The sequence below is a fragment of the Sturnus vulgaris genome, chromosome 11, assembly GCF_052056855.1.
Source record: "Sturnus vulgaris isolate bStuVul1 chromosome 11, bStuVul1.hap1, whole genome shotgun sequence".
In the NCBI taxonomy this organism is placed as follows: Eukaryota; Metazoa; Chordata; class Aves; order Passeriformes; family Sturnidae; genus Sturnus; species Sturnus vulgaris.
In genome coordinates, this window is record NC_142253.1 from 19215677 (window position 1) to 19225651 (window position 9975).

General features: G+C 54.2%; 1 pseudogene; it reads right to left on the bottom strand.

Moving 5' to 3' along the window:
- Window positions 1–8402: 8402 nt before the first annotated feature.
- Window positions 8403–9758, bottom strand: LOC148222523 (uncharacterized; annotated as a pseudogene).
- Window positions 9759–9975: the final 217 nt, after the last annotated feature.

A 9975-nucleotide genomic window follows, 5' to 3' on the forward strand; every position in this document is an offset into this window, starting at 1 on the left:
GCCTTTTTTCTTTTCCCCCAAAAGAGGTCCGTGTGTGTTGCTGTCTTTTCTCTCTCTTTGCAGCGCAGTAATCACACACTGGCTGTTATTCCAACACCTGCGTCATTTATTCAACTGGAATCATTGTCAGAAAGGTTGTTCTTTGCCATAGAGATTTTTAGTAGACATTTTTTATCTCAAATAGACTAAAGTTTTCCATCTCACAGGTTTAGGTGTGCTCCCAGTGCTTCTGGTCTGCTTTGGCAGGGAAACCTGCCCATCCTGCACCCTGTGTCTGTTTCCTGTCATTCCAATGCACAGCCCTTTCCTGCTCCTTGGCATATCAACACTCTGAGTATTTTATTGCATAACTTACATCTTGCACTTGATGACACTAAATTGTGTTAATCAGACTTTGTCATATCACAAGTCTCTGGAACACATTTTCAAGCCTTCCAGCTGTAGCCCAAGGGAAGCTGTTTCTCTCTTGCATCACAAAATGGGCAGGTTTTTTGCAAAGACAGCCCTTTAAAAAGGACTTGTTACATGCATTAACATCCAAGGGGTTGCTTTCAAAGACAGACAAAAAACCCCACAAACAAACAGCAACCAACCAAACAAGATATTAAAAACAAGTACTTTAGTTTTAGCTCTTGCTTTTGACATTTTCCAAGCTGGCCTCCTCTTCCATTGCAGTGTTTTCTTTGGGCAGAAAAACATCCTTGCCAGATGATGTGACTTAACAAGGCAAACAGAACTTACACACAATGGATATATTAAAGCTAAACATGCAGAGACCGTTTCACAGTCATCATCATTTATTTTCTGTTTATTTTGTTTTCAGAAGGGTGATGTTGTGCTACATGTTTATTTGATGCCGTCTATTGTTATAATAGTTTGTTCCTATGCACCCCTGCGTTTTCCCCAGTTGGTTTGTCCCCAAGTTGTATCCGCCCCTGAAACTCCCCCGTTTGCATTGGCTGCCCCTTGTTCCAGTTCCTTCCTGTCCATCATTGTAACCCCGCCCCTTGTTCCAGTTCCTTCCTGTCCATCATTGTAACCCCGCCCCTTGTTCCAGCACCTTCCTTGTCAGTCCCACCCTGGGCCAATCCCTGGTAGCTCCGCCCCCTTGGAAATCCCCTGTTACTCGACGTCCCATTGGCCCACGTGACCCTTTCTCCTCTCCCTGCTGCCCTCATTGGTTTCAGCTCTGTCAGACCCTGCCCTCCCCTCCTCCCCTGAGGATCCCTCACTGCTTAACTGTTTGTACACACGCCCAGGTTTGTGCCTGTATTTCATCGCGGGCACAGAAGTGCTTGGGGCTCTTTGCCCCTGAATTCTCCAGCCTTAATAGACTTGTAGGAACCTGCCGAGAGCCTCCCTCTCCTGCTTTACCTGACCCCAGACACTGAGCACACCGGGGAGCAATTAGCTCAAAGGGTTCTGCCTCCAGGAAATCCTGCCCTGGGGCAGTTCCCCACAGCTGGCGTGGTGCCCGTGTGTCTCCAGTGAGCTAGCCCGGGCTCCTGTGAGCCGCCTCAGGGTGAGAACTGTATCTCGGATCCCCTGGCTACTTTGGTGCCACAGCCACTGATGACCTGTCTTCCTTTCTGTAGATTCCCTGCCAATTTGTTGCTCTTTGTACTCTGCTTCCTTCACCTGATTTTTATAATTTTTTGAGTTTGTGGGAGATTTTCTATTGGTTTTGAATTTTCCTTGGTGGTTGTTTTGTTTTCCTGTTTTGTTTGGTCACTCTTTTGGTTTTGTTATTTGGTTGGGGTTTTTTTCCAGTGTACAGTAGGAATCAGCTTGTGATTTGGATTGTAAAGTTTTGAAGACAGGAGTTGCACATAAAGGTTGTTTATGTTTTTAAAGTCATCTCAGACACAGCCCTGCAAGCCCCTGTGACTTTGAGGGCTGTGTGCTCTCAGACAGCAAATAGTTCATGAATAGGAAACTTGTAGTTCCTATCTCCATGACACACAGCAAAATGTAAAGTGTTTGGAATGGAGCCAAGTCTAACTTTTCCTTTGCCTCTTTTTTGCTGCCATGCCATAAAATTGTGTCAGATTCATCAATGAACTCGGTTCTTCCAGGATGGAGTGTGCAAGAATAATCCCTTAGCTCATGTGTGGAGCTGGTGTGCACCAGGCCAGACACAGGACTGTCACCCATAGCCAGCCTGTGTCTGCACAGAGAACAGGGAGCTGCAGCTCTGAGGAACTCAGGGGTTAGTGAGCAAACACACCAAATCCCTCATTTATATCAGTCACTTTACAGGAGTAGTTGCTGCTGATATGTTTTTATATTCCTGCCCAGAGCTGGAAAAAAAGTACCCTGGCAGTTTGCTTTGTCTGTGAAGCGAAGAGACTTTTCAACAGGTTTCAGCTCTGCTCCTTGGTTGAATTAAAAGCAAAGCAAAACTCTTCTGTTGGTCACATCAAACCAACCTAAGTTTGAAGAGTCAGTGAGAGACAGAAAAGTGTAGAAATTGTTTCATTTTATAGTACTTACAGTCTTCCAATTCAGCCATGGGATAATTATGCCAGAAATCACTGTATCAAATAACTGGAAGAAACGCTGGAAAAGAAGTATGTTTAAAACGATGTTTTAAAAAAGTGAATGAATTTTCTAAACAAAAGCATGTAGTAAAAATATAGTAATTGAAACTGCTTAAAGCACTTAGCTAATAGAACCCTGCACCCCAGTCACATGCAGTGCAGCCTCCAGTGTCCCTTTGAGCCCAGAGGTCAAGGCTGGGATGAGGCTTCACACAAAAGTGGCTCCAGGACTGATTGGGAATTAATCCAGAAGAGGGATCACACACAGAGCAAAGTCTCCTGGCCAGGGACAGCATCTTGTCCCTGTGTTTGGATGCTTTCAGGGACTTATGGTCTCCTTTATTTTTGTTCCTCCCTATCGGCGAACCTTAATAAAAAGTATTTCCATTTCGCCCTGCCCAGGCATCGTTCACCATTGTTCGTGTCCCAGCACGGACGCTCACCTCCACCTCTGCAGGCCCCGCCAGGCGGCGGCGGGTGAGACGGGCCGGTGGTGCGCCCGGGGCTGCCAGACGCGACACACGCCCCGGGATCCCAGCTCAGCCGGCCGCGCCGGCCCTCACCGTCACTGCGCCGCGGGCTTTGGACAACGGCCCCAGACTCGCGCACGTGCTGGACTCCTTGGTCCGTGTTCCAAGGCGGGCCTGGTGGGTAGGCGACATGGCCGCAGACCCCGGGCACCCGAGCGAAGTCCGCTCCGGTTGACAGCGGCGCCGGAGGTCAGCGGGCCCGGCCCCCACACCCCCGTGCAAAACGCCGCGCTGCGAGGACGCGGCTCCCGGAGGAGCGACGACCCCCGCCACGGCGCCGCCGATGGGGAGGAGGGGGGCGCGGCGACGGTCCTCTCCCTCGGCCCCGGGGTTCGGCGAGACCTGCTGCCCGGAGGCTGTAACACCCACCCCCGCTCGCACGGCACCGGGCCACCTGCCCGCCGGAGGCTTTGCCAGCCAACCCAGAGCCGGGCGCGGTGCAGCGCCGTGGAGGAAATGCGCCCGGCCAGGGCCGGCACAGCACCCCCGGCCCGATCCCGCAGGCGGGAGCTCAGAGGACAGAAGGGAGAAGGAGAGGAGGATCCGCCGAATCTGCGCTGGCTGACCAAAATTCGCCGGGTTAAATCCTCCAGCTCAGACTGCTCAGGCCCCTACCGTTTACCTGTTAACGGTTTCATGCCCTCTTGAAAGTTATTTTCTCTTCAAAGTTCTTTTCAAATTTCCCATATGGTACTTGCTGGCTGTCTCGTGCCAGTATTTAGCTTTAGATGGAATTTACCACCCGCATTGGGCAACAGTGAACTGACTCTGAGAAGCCCCGGGCCCAGCACGGCGGGGAGCCGTTACTGGCATCACAGCGTCCGTGGGCTGTGACCACCATAACAAGGACTTCGACTTTGCCCCCCATGGGCATCCAATGCAGCCCCTCCCAGGTTTGGGCGGTGTCTCCCACGGAGGGCCCCCAGCGGGACTGCTCAGTACTGCTCTGAGCCTGCTCAGATAATTCCTCTGGGCTGTGCTTGTCTTGTCCGGGCTGTGCCCGCACTGCCAAGCAGCAGAGGGGGCAGCTCAAAGCTCAGCAGGGCTCAGGCCCAAAGGCACAGCAATTACCTCCTGTGACTGTGCCTGGCATCGCCTCCCTTCTTGCAGAAGAGGCTGGAACAGAACCACTGCTTCCTCTGGGAAAAGCTTCCTTGTGCACAGCCTCTACTTTCATTTCTGGAGAATGGAAAGGGGACCACTGGATCCGATGGAACCATTCCCCATTGGGGGGTGGCATCTTCAGGAGATGGTGAAAGACATGGTTAAGGATCAGGAAAATGCCCGGGGTCTTGGAGTTGGGCCAAAGCACTCCCTCACTGAAACAACCGCCCTGCTAATGTACTCCAAGACCGGGAAATTGAGAGGAATTTCAAAGTGTGCATGGCCCATGGTGCAGTTTGGACTCCCTGTCAGCTGATGCCAAAGGCCTTCGTGCAGAGGCTGGGGAGAAGCTGCAGCCAGGCCAGGCTGGGAAACAGCCCTGCAGGGTGTGAACACAGTAGTGGGGCAGCAAGGCTGCCATGGATCCCTTCCTGGTGTGCCGGGCATGGCATGTCCAGATGTGCAGAGGAAGCCTCGAGCTGCTGAGTCTCAGGAGAAGGCTGAGGGAAATGCACCCACCTTGTTTTCTCTGCAGCATCTCTTTCAGCATTTGCTTCATGACTTATAATGGCTCCAGGGTTTTCCTGTCTGCCGTGTGTTTGCTCTTTTCTGTTGGAGGACCTTAAGAGAAAATAGTTCCATTTCCCAGGAGTGCATCCCACAAAAGCAGTGATCGGTCTGTGGGGTCAGCAGGGACACACTACTCACCCCTGCGATGGGAGCGGAACTTGTATGCAGCATGCTGCCAGGAGCTGAAGAAGTCCTCCCTGCAGACACACCTGTAACAGAAAAGCCAAAGAAACTTCAGTCACCTGGTTCTTGCCAGCTTGTCAATGACTATTCCTTGGTTGGACAGTGAGAACTTACGTGTAGGAGGTCCAGAGGGCTTCAGAACAACTTCATACCGCCAGGTCAATGAAGGAGCCTTGCCAGCAACCCCATCTAGAATCAAACCAAGTTGAGAAGAGTTTCCATTGTGTGCCAGGGCTGGCTGTGGTCCTGGGCTCGTGGCAGAGATCCCGCTCGGGGCTGCCACAGAAGCTTCTGTCACCAGGCTCCTGCCAGGTTGTCAATGACCCAAGTCGGGCGACCGATTTCCACGTCAGGATGGCTACGGACCTGCACCGGATTTTCCTCTTGCTTCGCCCTGCACAGACACTGTTCACCATTGTTTGTGTCCCAGCACAGACGCTCACCTCCACCTCTGCAGGCCCCGCCAGGCGGCGGCGGGTGAGACGGGCCGATGGTGCGCCCGGGGCTGCCAGACTCGACACGCGCCCCGGGATCCCAGCTCAGCCGGCCGCGCCGGCCCTCACCGTCACTGCGCCGCGGGCTTTGGACAACGGCCCCAGACTCGCGCACGTGCTGGACTCCTTGGTCCGTGTTTCAAGGCGGGCCTGGTGGGTAGGCGACATGGCCGCAGACCCCGGGCACCCGAGCGCAGCCCGTGAGCCCGGTTCGGTGACGCTGCATGGTCTGGGCGCCCTGAGGACAGTCCACCCAGGTTGACAGCGGCGCTGGAGGTCAGCGGGCCCGACCCCTGCACCCCTGGGCAAAACTCCGCGCTGCGAGGACACGGCTCCCGGAGGAGCGACGACCCCCGCCACGGCGCCGCCGATGGGGAGGAGGGGGGCGCGGCGACGGTCCTCTCCCTCGGCCCCGGGGTTCGGCGAGACCTGCTGCCCGGAGGCTGTAACACCCACCCCCGCTCGCACGGCACCGGGCCACCTGCCCGCCGGAGGCTTTGCCAGCCAACCCAGAGCCGGGCGCGGTGCAGCGCCGTGGAGGAAATGCGCCCGGCCCGGGCCGGCACAGCACCCCCCGCCTGATCCCGCAGGCGGGAGCTCAGGGGACAGAAGGGAGAAGGAGAGGAGGATCCGCCGAATCTGCGCTGGCTGACCACAATTCGCCGGGTTGAATCCTCCGAGTCAGACTGCGCGGGACCCACCTGTTTACATCTTAACTGTTTCACGCCCCCTTGAACTCTCTCTTCAAAGTTCTTTTCAAATTTCCCATATGGTACTTGTTGGCTATCGGCCTTGTGCCAGTATTTAGCATTAGATGGAGTTTACCTCCCGCATTGGGCTGCATTCGTAAGCAACCCGACTCTGAGAAGCCCCGGGTGCAGTACGGCGGGGAGCCGCTACTGGCATCACAGTGTCCGTGGGCTGTGGCCACCATAACAAGGACTTCGACTTTGTCCCCCATGGTCATCTAGTGCTGCCCCTCCCAGGTTTTGGGCAATGTCTCCCAGGGAGGGACCCCAGCAGGAGTGCTCAGTACCTGAGTGCCCTGAGCCTGCTCAGGATAATTCCTCTGGGCTGTGCCCGTCTTGTCCGGGCTGTGCCCGCACTGCCAAGCAGCGGAGATGGCAGCTCAAGGCTCAGCAGGGCTCAGGCCCAGAGGCACAGCAATTACCTCCTGTGACTGTGCCTGGCATGGCCTCCCTTCCTGCAGCAGAGGCTGCCAATGAGCCACTGCTTCCTCCGGGAAATGCTTCCTTCTGCACAGCCTCTCTGTCCACTTCTGCAGGAAGGGACAGGTCGATGAGATGTAACCGTTCCCCATTGGGGAGGTAACGTCTTCAGGAGGCAACACTTGTGAAAGGCATGGATAAGGATCACAAAACACCCAGGATTTGGGGACAGTCCCAGGTTGCTCCCTTCTCCAAATAGCCCCTACATCTTAAGTATCCTGAGACTGGGAAATTCCAGGGGATCTCAGGGTGTGCATGGTCCGTGGGGCAGTTTGTGTTCTCTGTCAGCTGATGCCAAAGGCCTTCCTGCAGAGGCTGGGGAGAAGCTGCAGCCAGGCCAGGCAGGGAAACAGCCCTGCAGGGCGTGATAACAGCAGCAGGGCAGCGAGGCTGCCATGGATCCCTTCCTGCTGTGCTGGGCATGGCATGTCCAGATGTGCAGAGGAAGCCTCGAGCTGCTGAGTCTCAGGAGAAGGCTGAGGGAAATACACCCATCTTGTCTTCCCTGCAGCATTTCCTTCAGCATTTGTCTCCTTTGTTCGGATGTTTCATGCGGTTTCTTGTGTCCTCTAGTTTTGTATTTTCACATCCGAGGTCCTTAGAGAAACACAAGGATTTGGGTCCCCCGAGAGCGCCACTGGGCAGGGGGGCTTCTGTATGCCACATGTCCCGCGCCCCACCGCGGGGCAGGGATTCACTGCTGGGCTTTTCCCTCTTCACTCACTGTTGCTGAGGGAATCCTCATTAGTTCCTTTTCCTCTGTGGACTAATATGCTGAAATTCAGCGGGTCACCACATCTGATCTGAGGTGGGTCACTAAGAACATACCTGCAGGTGGCTCTGGAGCTTGCAAATCTTCATGAAGGCAAGCTGCTGGAGGAGTCTTCCTAGCATATTCACCTAGAAAGGAGCAGAGACCAGAAGCATTTCCATGGCGTGCTGGGATCCCTGTTCTGCCTTAGGGAATTGGGCACTGCAAGGGGATCAGGTAAGGCTGTGTGGGCCAGATGTGAATGGACATGGCCACAGCAGCAGATTGGCCTGGGGAACTCTATGGTGGCTGTGGTCACGCTCCACACTCTTTCCATGCCCTGTGCAGCATCCTTGGATGGGGGGCTGGAGCAGCCCAGAGTCCATGGGGCTCTCTCACTGCCACAGAGGAATTCTCCCTAAATCCCTGGGGAAAAACTATGGCAGGCAGTGCCACAACCATTCGTCCCAACCTCCCTCCCTCCTTCTGCTGGGCCAGCTCACCCAGCCCAAGGGAATAGACTCAGGCCCTGTCAGGACACATTGGAGCCCTGCCCTCCCCCTCTGTCCTTTCCCCACCATGGTCCCCGCTTGTAGCCCCTCCCAGGTTTCGGTCAGTGTCTCCCAGGGAGGGACCCCAGCAGGAGTGCTCAGTATCCTGACGCAGTACTGAAGGTGGAGAAAGGGATACATCTAACCAATAGGGAAGCATGTGGGTGTCAACTGGGGTACAACAACCAATCGTCTAACAAAGTAGGGAGAACTTTCTAGAACCTGGGGCAGGGTCTGCGGAGGATTGACAGAGCTAGGGGCAGGGATTAGTGTGAGGGAAAGGGAAGGATCTGGAAGCTGGGAGTGGTTTAGGGTTGAAGGACAAGGGGATAGGCGGGTAAGGGCTAAACCATTTTATACAAAACTTATGGGGACGAACATGGGACAAAACATTAACATATGAAAAAGATTAACATTAAACAACACAACACAACATCTCCCCCTTTCTTTCTAAACAGTGGTGACATTCTCAGAGTCCTCGCCAGAGGTTGGCCTGTCCTCTTCCTCTTCCACTGCTTCTGTCTCTTCACCAGTCGGGGGATCTTCAAGATTCCACTCCGGGACGGGCCCCACCTCTGCGCAGCTTACTTGGGGTGTTGGGGAGATGCTGCGAATAACCAATGTTTTGATAATGGGGATCGCAATACAAACAAGAAGAACAACAAGGACAACTGAAATAATGGTTTTGACAATGGAAGCCAGCCAACCCAAAAGTCCCCAGCTCTTAAAGATGTTTTTCAGCCAGTTTTTGGATTCCTCTTTGATGTTAGTGACGAGGCCTTATATCTGTTGGATCTTGGAGTGGACACTGCTGCTCCGGGATGACAAGTTGAGGCAGCAGAGGCCCTCAAAGTCCTTGCAGCCGTGGCCATGAGCAAGCAACAGGAAATCTATTGCTGCCCGATTTTGTAGGGTCGCCTGCCTGGTGATTTCCTCGTCTGCTAGGAGGTTGCTTAGGGCTGCTGACGTAAGATTTGCCTGCTTCGCCACCCAGCACTCTAGGTGGCCCAATTCACCTAGGGCTTCAGCTGCTGCCACCCCTGGCAAAAAGATGGACACAGCAACTCTTTTTGATTTCGACCAGTGAAAAACATCCGCGTTGTAATTTTCATCCAAATTATGTGCTTCTCTCTTTTGGATAGCCGATTTTGTGTTTTTAGATTTCCAATTCGAAGTTTGGGTTCGGTTAGGTGAAAACAGGGTCAGTCGCCCAAGAGTGCACGGCCCTCCTATCAGGTGAGAGGGGATGCCTGCCCACGCCCGGTCGCCACAGATCAAGAAGACCCCCTTACCGAGCTGACACGGTTGGTCCACAGGGGTCCCCTCAATCTGGGCGGTGGTGTTGCACCACGTGGCAGCTCTGTACTCAAGGTTAGGTTGGATGACGTTTAGGTAAGATTCGGGGTTGGACCATCTATAGTGATTTTGAATACAAAAAGGGGATGGGGCTGAACCAAGTAACTCCAATTCTTGAGGCTACTTGGGTGCTTTGGGAAGGTCTCTCGACCACTCCCACCACACACAGAGGGGGTTGATCATAGGGTAGGAGGCATAGGGGGGTGCCACCACCGGGCATTGAAATCATCTCTCATATTAGTGATGGTTTTGGGATATTCGTTGGGCTGAAATGGGATCCCCCACCAGGGAGGTTGAAAGTGGATTCCCTGTTGCCACAGTTGACAGGCAGAGATGGTCCTGTTGCATAGCCTGGGCCAAGGTGACCCACACGTTCTTCCTCGGCTGGGGGACTATCCACTCCATCGAAGACTGGCAGAGGCATGCCCAGATGACAAGGGCGTACCACATCCTGGGGCTCTGGGCGGCTGACTAAAACAAAACAAGAAAAGGGAACGGGTCACTCAAATAATTAATGAATTTCACGGGGAGGAAACAGATTGGAAGAGGGGCTGTCCTGCCCGCTGGGGGGACCCTTGGTGTTCTAGGGAGGGGCGCCGGTGAAGACGAAGCGCTGCATATTTTACATCTCCCGAGGTTGGCCCTGACAGATGTCCCTGACTGGCAG